Source organism: Bombyx mori, chromosome 2 (genome assembly GCF_030269925.1).
Source record: "Bombyx mori chromosome 2, ASM3026992v2".
In the NCBI taxonomy this organism is placed as follows: domain Eukaryota; kingdom Metazoa; phylum Arthropoda; class Insecta; order Lepidoptera; family Bombycidae; genus Bombyx; species Bombyx mori.
In genome coordinates, this window is record NC_085108.1 from 4,351,715 (window position 1) to 4,365,233 (window position 13,519).

At 36.8% G+C, this 13,519-nt stretch overlaps 1 protein-coding gene across 5 annotated transcripts in view; it reads right to left on the bottom strand.

The window, feature by feature from the left end:
• Positions 1 to 13,519, bottom strand: part of LOC101735715 (serine proteinase stubble) — a 44,546-nt gene that overhangs the window by 10,706 nt on the left and 20,321 nt on the right. The gene's annotated exons all lie outside the window — the stretch shown is intronic.

Below are 13,519 nucleotides of genomic sequence, written 5' to 3' on the forward strand. Positions count from 1 at the left end.
TTCCACGTTGGTTTTACTGTGATAAACATATGTGGGGAAAAAATACATGTGCGCAATTCACACGTGGTAGAAGTGAAACCTTCAAAAATTAAAATACAATTATCCTAAATGTCTAAGTATATGTAAAATTTTGTCATTAGTAAATAATTGTAAATCATCTTTTATAGTATGAGGTAGCGCCCTCTGTGGATTAATATTTTAACTTCACGTATAATCCTAAATTGAAATTCACTACAAGAAGTTTCATACACACGTTATTATTAAAAAATCTCATAGATGGCGCTGTATTAAAAAAAACTCTATGGACTTCTTTTTTCGTTTCATCGAGTTTGAAATCACAACGATTCTAAAGAAGTTTTACTTCAAAAGCCCTTCCATCTAACATAGATTCAGCGTAGATACATTATTATCTACTTAATCTAAAGTACAAATGTGGATGGCTAGGTTACCTAGGCATTCGTGTGTGATTAATGTCTATGAGCTTCTCAGGTGGTTAGTTCGTCCATCCTTCTAGCCCAAGGAAAGCTTGAGCGCAATTCACGTGCAGTTGAAGTTTTAACCTTCAGAGGTATTCTATCTCGTTCTCTCGCAAGCAAAATCTTATGTTTGTCTCTTTTTACAGTCGCTATTTCGTTTCATTGTGTTACAAGTAGCAGTTTTGCTAAAGGAATTTTCAATCCAAAAATTTTTGGACGACAGCTAAAGAATAATAATGTCATAAGTATCTATATGATATCCACAGACGATTCTCGAATCCAAAACCGAAATAAAGGCATAGGCATAATAATATTTGTTATTATTATTTAGGTATATATTTGAGATTTTATTTATGTTTCATTTGACGAACACAGAATAGTAGCGGTTAGTATTGACTTGGTTGTGTCCCTAGCATCCACGCATTGCATTGCTGACGTCCATGGGCGACGGTAACCACTCACTAATAGGTGAGCCGTATACTCATTAGGAACCTACTGAAACTGGAACTGATTTTTCCACTATGCACTTTCTCATGTACTGAACTAATAATAAGCTACGATTTAAATTATAAAGCTGAAAAATAAACTAGAAAATTGTAACAAAAAATGATTTAATGCTACCAACAAGACTTTGACGGTATCGATATTTGTAAATATTAAATTACACTTAACACCAGGTGGGCTGTGAGCTCGTCCACCGATCTAAGCAATAAAAAAAATAAAAAAATAAAATTGCGATTTATCTCGGGTTTTTATTACCACTTTCGTGGTCACATACTTGGTTCTTGTATTTATCAGTTTACATTCTCTACAATAATTGACTTAAGCTTTTGTAACGGCTTATTCGGGCTACGTAATGCGGATCGGTTCGAAAGCTAAACCGGCTTTTAAATTGTAAGATCAAGTTAAAAAGTAATAATTTAAATTTTTTTTAACCAATTTCACAAACATACAAAATATTCAAATACCAAGCGGTAATAATTATGGTAACGTTAAATTTCTCAAGGAAAACAAGTGCAGTTACGTACGCAGCCGGATGTATAAGATTAATGGACGGTGCTACGCGAGAAAGGAGCAAGCAACCAGCTTTTTGTTACGAGCAGATTCGGTTTGAAATACTTATAGAGCATGAATAAGCAGTCGGTAATAGTACTCACGGAAGGTGTGTTGTGAGAAGGTAATATATTTACCGTAGAGTGTGTACATGATAATATATGAAATTCTCCAATTATGACAATATTATTGATACTAGAGGTCCCGCAGTAGTCGAAATTCGACTATAAGTATTGTAAGTTTGTACACTATTATGATTATATTTTATACTTCTATAATCACAAATTTCGCCAAGACTACACTATAAAAAATAATAACAAAGGCAAACAATATTTAATCTATTCTCAATTTGACAACAGACGCCAAGAACAAAAGTTTGACAATAAATAGTATGCATGCGTGTGTGCGTCAAATACATGGTATGTAGTGTGTGTAATGTTCTCTTTATTGATTTAATGTATCTTTTACGCATTATTTAAACAAATATTAGCATTGTGCTCTTCTTCTCTATATTCTCTATAAGTGTGGAAAATTTCATACTCCTCCGTCCACGCAATTTTCGTAAAAAGGGATACAAAGTTTTTGCTTCACGTATTAATATAATAGATCTTACAGCATACAAAAATGAGATTTTAGAATTTTGTTGTAATGTGATATAGGTACTTGTTGTTGTTGTTGTTTTTTGGAAATTTATTTTATTACGATTTTGTACACTTTCTACTCATGTGTAATGGATTTTTTTTAATGTACTACGTATGAATGTTTTTGTCTATTTGATATGCCAAATAAATAAATATAAAAATATCTGTGGCTACATTTTCTAATACCATTCATAGTGATACTATTGGTATTGTTCCTTCATCACTCGCTGGATACGTACATAAGAAGCAGCTGGATCGCATTCATGAGATTTCCTCTTTGGTTCGTTTCTGCATGAAACATTCACTAGGTCGAGTTTATTTTTAAATTAACTCAATTAGGCGATAGTTTTACGTCTTATTGTGTTCACGGTCCATCGATCAGCGGACAACACTTTCACCGGAAAATCTTTGAATACACGTTGTGATTTCACTTGAAGTTTCCGAGACGCAGTACGGACTACTCGGTCGCAAATGGAAAATTGCGACTGAGCTAAGGAGTGTAGTTGTCTAAATGATTTAAAAGTGGCTCTGAGTCTATCCTGAGCTCTGATTTATGTTCCTCAAGACTAGCAGAGGCGCTTGTCACCTTGACCACGAGGCATCGGGACGTGAATGCCAATTCTCATCCTGAGACAGGATGCCAAAATACTTCCAACTATTCGCTAATTAAGGAAACTTTACTTTGAGGTTAAATCAACCAGGGCTATGGAAACCTACCCATATCCACTCCACCTCGAAGTACGCTTTATAACGGCCATTTAAAAAAAACCGCCTTCATTCTCATTAAAGCCCTAAACATGTCATTTCGGATCCTCCGGATGCACTAACGGTGGCGGTGCTTTTAGGTACCTCAAGCAACGGTCACCGTCCTCGTCGAACCCGTCGCTTGCGACGAAGAGTTCGGCGAGTAAACTAACCCATAGACACAGCCCACTGAGTTTCTCGCCGATTTCTCAGTGGGTCGCGTTTCCGATTCGGTGGTAGATTCTGCGAAGCACTGCTCTTGCTAGGGCCAGAGTTAGCAAAGCTATCAGCTTAGCTATGAAAAAAAAGATAATAATTCTTATTATACTAGAATACAAATTGCTCATCGTACAAGTTACTCGTCAATGTGTTCGATAATTAGGTATGTCTTTGTTTCCGCTTTGATTATTGAAACGCCTCTTGAAGATTTTAAGTAGTACTACTTTTAAGTAGAAAGAATCCAGTCTATGTTTATTAAGAAAGTAATTTTAAAGGAAAAATCTAGATCAGTAAGTAAAGGTAGAGTTAGCTCTCAAGGGTTTAATTGTTAAATACTGGCTTACTAATAAAATACTGGTGAAATACTTTTTATATAATAGTTGCTTCACACAGTTCAGATTTCGATTTGTACATCATCATTGGTCAGTTCGGTAATTTTAGTTTATTTTTTTGATTTTTATAGATCTAAGTCAAAGCGAAAACTAATTAACTTAAGTAAAACTCAGAGACGAAAGAGCATTACGTGAGCCGTTTGTAAATCATTAATTTAAGCAATCTGTTTCTGTTCTATTTGTTGTCTATATCTGCCAGTAGCCGCGAGGGGATATTCTGGCGTCAACTAAACTCGGCATGAGAGTGTTTGCTAACACCTGCCATAGCAAGAGCAGTGCTTCGTTGAGTCCACCTCCCTCCTCGCGTCGTTTCCTCACTGCTGAGGGTCGTGACCATTATATGTCGACAGGATTTTGCTCCTTGTAATGTCCCATCAGCGCCTCCGATCATTGGCCGCATGAAGGGCGTCGTGGAATGGGATGGGGGATGGGGGGTTGAGTCCACCACCGGGTCGGAATCACGACCCGCCTACAAGATCCGGTTCCGATCCTAGTGAATTGTGTCTATGGGTAAAGTGAATACGAATGTTTTTATACAAGTAGACAGTCTCTTATCAGTCACTGGATAAATATATACCAGTCATGGGTTTTGATTTTTTTCAGAACTATGAAAGCTAATCGATTTATTTAGACATTTACTCGCTCCAGTTACTCGAGCGAGTAGCTATCACTAAACATCGATAAGTTTCGTTCTCGAGTTTATTTTAAGAGAAGGATTAAGTGACATGTCCAACACTGGACCGACTGATGCTAGGAGCGCACCGTGATTAAACCGAAAGGATTCGAACAGACATGTCAAAAGGTGACAGTGGCTATTTGTTGTCCCATCATCTGGGTTGTAATCTTGAGGCGGCTGCGATAAGATGGATATATTCTGAAGCCATCGATAAGAGACTCTCCTACCAAGACGGAACCATTCGCTTTGGAGGCCAGGGTAGCTGATCTATTATTGTAATTGGGATTTCGATTTAATGTCGTTTTTTCATTGTATTGATGAACATGTCATCAGATATTAGTTATAATTTTAGTTATATATGGTTTTTATTTTTGTTGTCAACGCACTGTCGGTTGCATCTATAATTATTGAGGTGCATCTGCCATGTTTTTTATGATTGAGAGCTTACTTGTGGCCCTGAGGCCTTTCCAGTTTCACAAGGACAGGTGGGCGAGCAAGGGCTCAGCCAGAAAGGGCGGGGTTTGCTAACAGCTACCCGAGCGCTTCCAAGGGAGACCTAACAACTCAAGAGTAGCTGCTTTGCGAATGAGTCTACTACTGGATCGCAATTGCGACCCGCTGAGAAAATCCGGCGAGAAACTCAACGGGCTGATGCTTAGGTTAGGTTGCACGTCGAACTCTTTGCCGAGTTCGACGAGTACGGTTACCGGGGTCTCTACTTCTTGTGTTAGAGCTGAAGGCGTCTAATGCAAGGGTTATTGGATCTGATGGATCCGTAAGGACGTGATCTGCCATGTACTTTGTCAATGTTTTGTATCGATGGTCACTTTGTTGGTGCAACTAAACAAAAAATAAATATCACAACTCGAATACAGCTAGTTAGCGGATTGAGCGGAATACAATTGAGACGCCTCAATTTTATTCCGCTCAATCCGCTATTGAGACGTCTCAATTGTATTCATTAATTTTTTTTTTCTTTCTTAATGTGTGAACGAGCTCACAGCCCACCTGGTGTTAAGTGGTTACTGGAGCCCATAGACATCTACAACGTAAATGCGCCACACACCTTGAGATATAGTTCTAAGGTCTCAGTATAGTCATAACGGCTGCCCCACCCTTCAAACCGAAACGCATTACTGCTTCACGGCAGAAATAGGCAGGGCGGTGGTACCTACCCGTGCGGACTCACAAGAGGTCCTACCACCAGTAATTACGCAAATTAAAATTTTGCGGGTTTGATTTTTATTGCACGATGTTATTCCTTCACCGTGGAAGTCAATCGTGAACATTTGTGGAGTGCGTATTTCATTAGAAAAATTGGTACCCGCCAGCGAGATTCGAACACCGGTGCATCGCTCGATACAAATGCACCGGACGTCTTATCCTTTAGGCCACGACGACTTCTACTCTACGACTACGACTTCTACTCGTCTTTTCTTCTCATCATCTTCCTTCGAAATTGAACGCACCTGACATGTTACTACTTCGCCTTAATTCTTCGTAACAATATATTACGACAGACTCGGTACGCATTTTTGTACGGATCGCGAGTAGCATCACGGAAATGGTTGTTTTTTTTTTTAATAATTTTACGTCTTGGAACAATCAGTGCGTGAAGTTGTAGCTAGGTAGTACAAGTCATTGACTGGTGAAGAAGGCGTGTTTTATTTATTTTGAATACGGGCCCCTTAAGAAGCCGCTGCAATGTTATCGGAGCATTTGAGTGGCTGTAAAGACATTGAGGACTCTACCAGCGAAGGGAGATCGATTCCAGGGCCAGGTTGAGCGTGACGTCATTTGACAGTAATCCCGGATAGTAATCTATACTAATCTATATTATAATATTATAAAGAGGAAAGATTTGTTTGTTTGTATCGAATAGGCTTCGAAACTACTGAACCGATTTGAAAAATTCTTTCACTGTTTGGAAGTTACGCTATTCCCGAGTGACAGTCCATAATCATTTTTGAAAAAAAAATATAGGGATCCTTACTAAAACTCCAATAATGTAACCCAAGGTGTAAAAAAATTACCTTAAATATTCTTTACATCGCGTGCCCTGCGAAAACTATTCATGATAGAATATAATAATATACTACGACTTTGTAGAACACATTATTGTTTACAAAAAGTTTCGCGACAGCATATGTCTAACTATTATAGTTAAGTCGCAATAAGTGTTCTTTTACGTCCGTCTGGTGTAGTGGTAAGTGACATGGTCACTACACTAGGGGGTCGCGGGTTCGAATCCCGACAAGGGAAGTTATTTGTATGATAAATATAAATGTCTTTTCCAGGGTTATGGATGTATATTAAATATATGTATGTGTATAATAAAAATCTTACATTTATTTCCGTTATCTGGTACCTGTAACACAAGTTCTTTACGAACTTATCACGGGACCAGTTAACGTGGCGTGATTGTTAGTAAATATTTATTATTATTTATTATTATTATTATTATTATTTATTTGAAAAAATAAAACAACGTCATATATCGTTGAAATTTTTGTTAAAGACCCAAGCGGAACCGGAGCGGGACGCTAGTTAAAAATAAGGCGCCATCGAGTCACGATTTGAACGTAGTATGGTAACTTAGATTACTTAGAACTAATCATCATCATCATAGTGAGTTACTCTGGCAGGGCAGTCGTGATCATGTGGAATCCTTGCTTATTAAAGCCTTGACAGCTGCTCTCCATAAATCGCGAACTGAGGCTAGGCGCACGCACGCCTTAAGTGGATTTCCTAGATATACGTGACGAAACAACATAATTAAATGCAAAAAATGCGGTAGGTTGAAAGGAAATGGTAATTTGATAGGTAAGTAATTATATTCATGAATAATAAATGCAAGACAAAACTTAAAAAACGCACACTTAAAACACAGACGCCAAGTGGGTAATTCAAAAAAATTATAATCGTTTATTAGCAATTCGAATTTGAGGATGATTTAATTAAAAAAAAATAAAAATAAGTCGTAACTTAAGATCAATTTATTTATTTGCAGAATTGAAATAATTCGATTTCCATTAAAGTTATAAGCGATTTTGTGAGCTATACAATGAATGTGCAATTAATTAATTTAATTTTTTTAATTTAATTTATTAATTAAGTAATTAATGTCATTTTTTAAATTTTTTTATTGCCCTTGTAGGCAGACGAGCATACGGTCCACCCGATGGTGAGTGGTTACCGTCGCCCATGGACTTCAGCAATGCCAGGGGCAGAGCCAAGCCGCTGCCTACCATTAAGTACAAATTAATTTCAAATTACGAATAGACAGCCCTATCGCCAATATTAAAATAAGCTCACGTATATATTATTATTGTTGCGTAAAGCACGAAATAATCACGTATTCTAGATGACACGAGATGAACTGTCATTCCGAGGCCTGCCATAAAAGTTTTCGAAAGTTTCATATAAAGCTCACGTTCGTTCAGATTCATCATCAGACATCAAACTTTCCATAACAGATAAATTTTACTTTTCACTCGAACAACTGCCTTAATTATTGGCGTCTTAATATTTCACATTCAACGTATTTTTATTATTTTAATAAAGTATGGATAACAGTTCAGACTTGAAGCAAAACAAGGCTTACGTTTCACTACATGAGTAATAATGAAGACTAGAGGTCCCGCAGTAGTCGAAATTCGACTATAATAATTAATTGGAATTGTAAGTTTGTACACTATTATGATTGTATTTTATACTTCTATAATCACAAATTTCGCCAAGACTACACTATAAAAAATATTAACAAAGACAAACAATATTTAATCTATTCTCAATTTGACAACAGACGTCAAGAACAAAAGTTTGACAATAAATAGTATGCGTGCGTGTGTGCGTCAAATACATGGTATGTAGTGTGTGTAATTTTTTTTTTATTGATTTAATGTATTATTAATGCATATTAAAAAAAAAGTGTTCATTCGATATAATGCTGGACCATTACTTTTATTTATTTATTATTTATTGCTTAGATGGGTGGACGAGCTCACAGTCCACCTGATGTTAACTGGTTACTGGAGCCCATAGACATTTACAACGTAAATGCGCCACTCATCTTGAGATATAAGTTCTAAGGTCTCAGTATAGTTACAACGGCTGCCCCGCCCTTCAAACCGAAACGCATTACTGCTTCACGGCAGAAATAGGCAGAGCGGTGGTACCTACCCGCGCGGACTCACAAGAGGTCCTACCACCAGTAATATTTAAAATGCGTACACTGAACCAGCGATGTCTTATTCGCTTCGACTGTATACCAGTACCTACTGGATCCTCCGCAGTATTTTAATAATAAATCAAAGAAGTTTATCGCGGTCCAAATATTTCATAACTTACACCTCACGCGGAGAGAGCGTCGCGCACGACACGAGCCTCTCGTTTCGTAACTGACAATGTCATGTGAATGACAAGTGGCTCGTGCCTGTCAGTTTCGGTCCGATGACTCGAATACAATTTTAAGGCTCACCATGATTTCTTAGCGACTTTGTCAAAGGTAACCGACAATAGTACTTGCGAAATAATCTATACATATAAATAAAACTGGAGTGTATGTTTGTAATATTGAAGTAACCGCTTTTTACTACATGCTTAAGAATATATATACGGTATATACGAAAAAATAATATTTTTACTATTTTTTTCTGTCTGTTTGTTCCGGCTGATCTGCTGGACCGATTTTGACGAGACTTTTACTGATAGGTAGCTGATGATATAATGAGTAACTTAGGCTACTTTTTCTAGACTAGCTTCGCCCCGCGGTGTCATAGTAGTAGTAGTATATAGTACTAATAATAGTAGTAATTAATGTAATAAATAATGTCGGCGGGACTCAGCTAGCAATAATAATATTTAATGTTTCCGAAGCGAAGCGAGGGCAGGTCACTAGTCGTTCATAAGATTTCGAAATTAAGAAGAAATGCACGAGATAATTAGGAAGTGAATTGAATCATTATTTGTATTACGCGTTTAATGTAACACGCTTTTATTAGCTAACTAAATAATTTCCACCGACTTCAAGATTGACGTGAAAATTTGCTCACAGATCTCTGAGGGTATTTTTTTATTGCCCTTGTAGGCAGACGAGCATACGGCCCACTTGATGGTGAGTGGTTACCGTCGCCCATGGACTTCAGCAATGCCAGGGGCAGAGCCAAGCCGCTGCCCACCGCTTAATACTCTCCACAAGCCTCATTTGAAGAAGGACATTTTCTACCTATTCTCGTAACCTCGAGGGGTAGTAATTCTAGATTCATCGAACTAGTAGGTGAGCTTACGGGGCTCAAACTTGACGTCGTTGCTAACACTAAGCTCTAGCAAGAGCAGTGCTTTACAGAATCTACCGCCAGATCGGAAACGAGAATCACTGAGAAGATCCGGCGAGAAACTCAAGTAGGCTGTGTCTGTGGGTTAATTTACTCGCCGAGCCCCTCGTCGCAAGCGACGCCGACGGGTTCGACAAGAACGATGACCGGTGCTTGGCTAAAAGCACCGTTAGTGGATCGGGAGAATCCGAAATGACGTGTTTTGGACGACGTCAACTATTTACCATTCGGTCCGATGATGATACAATAATTTTGTAATTTCGCTATCATTTTCTGAACGCTATCAACAGGATAAAAAAATATGAAAATAGTTATTAATTCGGTTTGCTTTTAAGCATGTTTTTTCAGTCATTAAACTACATTTTTGTTTTGCCAGAAAGAGAGGTGACAATTTAGAGAAGCTGCCGGTAACAGACCGGCGGAAGAAGGACCAGAGGCAGAAGTCTAATGCTCTGGTCGGACCAGATATGCTCCACTCTCAACGCTCCACGTTCACACAGTCGAGGACAGGCAGGATGATCCAGGAGAAAGTTATTAGAGGAGGCCTCGACCCTCAGCGTTGAGGATTATCGATGCAAGGAGAAGAAAACTACATATATTATCTATATATTAATACGTGAAGCCAAAACCTTGTACAGCTTTTTATGAAAAGTAGTGGTCCCGCAGTAGTCAAACTTAGACTATAATTAATTGAAATTATAAGTTATTATTGTTCTATTGTCAAAAGCTTATATTTCTATAGTCACAGATTTCGCCAAGAAATATAAACAATATTAGCTTATTCTCAATTTGACTTTAAGAAATAACAAATATTTGACAATTAAAAAAGTATGTGTGTGTGTGTGTCAAATACATGGTAGGTTTTTTTAGAAATTATGCATAAAAATACATTAAATCAATAAGAAAACTCTATATACTCTTTCGTTTATTGTTAAAGTCTGTGGTCTAATTGAGAACACATTAGTATTGTTTGTCCATAATATTATTTGTCTATAGTGTATCCTTATCGAAATTTGTGATTTATAGATGTATAGGTTTTGACTATAGAACCTTAATAATGTTCAAATTTATAATTTAAACTAAATATGGTCGAATTTTGACCACTGGACGACCACTAGTTTTAATTGTTACTTGTGTAATCTGCTAGCTGTACAATGTAGGGACAGGGATAGCGTTATCCGTGAGGCGCCAGTATCGCAAATTGTGTATCCTGTTCTCTAACTTTAAATATATTAAATTTTCGCTGCTCCCTCTATGTAGTGTTTTTAAGACTGATTGTTATTAGAATAATATGATATTTCGTAATAATCTCAGTGCAACGTAGCTGGAGTTCAAACAAAAGATATATAGTACGGTCTACTTCATACATTTGGCATGAAACGTCCAAAACTATTTGACGATTATCACGTACACGCATTTAGTTACAAGAATCGTTAGTCACACAACGAAATAGCTATCTGCCTGTCGAATAGCAACCGCTGGTAATTATTATATCACTTTAAAAACAACTAGACGATGAAAGAGCTTTGCATATTTTTAATAACGCCATCTTGTTGTGTCTCTGTAAAGCGGCTAGTTGCCCTCAATTAAGAAAAATAGTTTTATTATTCGCCAATAGATGTCGGGAAGAGTTGATTATTGAAAACACAAATAAAACAACATTATCTGAAAATAAATCGTAGCTAGATCGATTTATCGCCCCCGAAATGCCCTGTATACTAAATTTTATGAAAATCGTTGGAGCCATTTCCGAGATTCAGATTATATATATATATTAATATACAAGAATTGCTCGTTTAAAGGTATAAGATATTTTTGTGCAAGTTAAATCTTTCTTAAATACTACAACACAGCAAAAGAACGCCGATGCTTTAATAACAGAATAATATATTGACAAACGTCAAACATCAAATTAGTGGTATTTGATTATTGACAAACGTCAAACATCAGATTAGTGGGATTTGATTATTTGATTATTGACAAACATCAAACATCAAATTGGTGGGATGGGCAATCGAAACATCAAAGCGAAGTGTAATGCAAATTTAAAATTAACCTACTTATCTAAGATTATTTCTCTAATAAAATTGCGTGTTTAGATTAATATATCAATAGCATCTACAGAGGCGTTCATTGTAATATCAATTTTTGAGAAGAGCATTTCGAATTGATAAAAGTAGACTTTATCTAATATAACAATATGAAATTGATATACACGTTATATTTACCCCGGAGAAAGTTCAGTGACCTGAAATTTACTCAACCCAATATCCAAATCTACTGAATGGTAATCCATAATGATGAACAGGTATTGGTCTTGAATCAGAATCAATGGAACAGACTTTAGCACTCATGAACTCACTACTTGGGTGGTTGTAAAAATTATAATTATTCATTGTATTTTTATTCAATTACTAGCTGTGACCCTCCGCTTCGCATTTAAAATTAGCATTATTATTTCTCACCTCCACAAAGATTCTCATCATTAACGCCCCCGCAACTGGTGTAGGGAGTCCAACACTCATATAAATATTAGCCTATCCATTAAGTACATGCATTTTCTACATGGATACCAAGTTCCAAGTCAATCTGATGCATGGTTCAGTAGTTATAACGGAACATCCGTAAAAACCACTGTAGATTTATATATTAGTATAGATTCTTACTTTTCTATATCGATATTGTCAACTTTTGCACTGTCGATTGCACCTATAATTTAGGTGACATCTGTCATGGCACTTATTGTCAATCTGTCAATGTTTTGTATTGATGATCACTTTGTTGGTGCAACTAAACGAATAAATATTTTAATAAAACTCTTGCAACTCTACCGATGTTCGAATCCCGCAGACAGGCGCCAATTGTTCTAAATACTTTCGAGTAGTTAACACATATTTACTACGGTGGTAGGACCTCTTGTGAGTCCGCGCGGGTAGGTACCACCGCCCTGCCTATTTCTGCCGTGAAGCAGTAATGCGTTTCGGTTTGAAGGGTGGGGCAGCCGTTGTAACTATACTTGAGACCTTAGAACTTATATCTCAAGGTGGGTGGTGCATTTACGTCGTAGATGTCTATGGGCTCCAGTAACCACTTAACACCAGGTGGGCTGTGAGCTCGTCCACCCATCTAGCAATAAAAAAATAAAATCGCGAATCTATTTAGAACATAATTAATTTTATTTAGAACGCGTGTTGAAGAAATTATTTAGCATAATCATTTTTAGTTAGAACACCTTTCCGGTTTTATCAAAACGGAATTATTAAATGCGGACGATACAAAAAATTACCGGCGGTAGATTCAGCGAAGCTCTTGCTAGGGCTAGTGTTAGAAAGTCCCAGGTTAAGCTTCGTGGGGTCAGCTATCAAACCGGGCGTACTTAGAAAAGCCCCTAAGGCTACGGCAATGCTCACGGACAAAAAACTGACATTTAAACTTTCAAAGCGTAGTTTGAGAACGTCTTGGGGTTACTCGGGTTTAGAAATTATATGTAGTAAAATAGTGAAGATTTTCTTATGAATGTTAATAAATAATTAAATTCTATTTTATATCTGGCATTATATTGAAGCGCTTATTCTTTTTTATCTTCATCGTCCAATTTCTATGAGAAAAAAAATGTATTTTTATGCATTCACACTGTGACATCACTGTGGCAAAATTTAGGTCAGCGTGTTATTAATTTTTTTCAATTTTAAATTGAACTTTGATGGAATGTTAACATTTGCGCTTTAATAGCAACATCGAATCATTTGAACATTTACGACCTGCGTTTTGGTCTTTAATCTATCTATCTATATATATAAAAATGAATTGCTGTTCGTTAGTCTCGCTAAAACTCGAGAACGGCTGGACCGATCTGGTTTAAAGAGTAGGTTTAAAAAGGTAGATAAATATGAAAATACTCGGAATTAAAAAAAAAAAAAACAATTTTGTTTTTCCTTTAATGTGTCCCCCGTCGGACGGATTCCTTTTGTTTGTTTTAAGT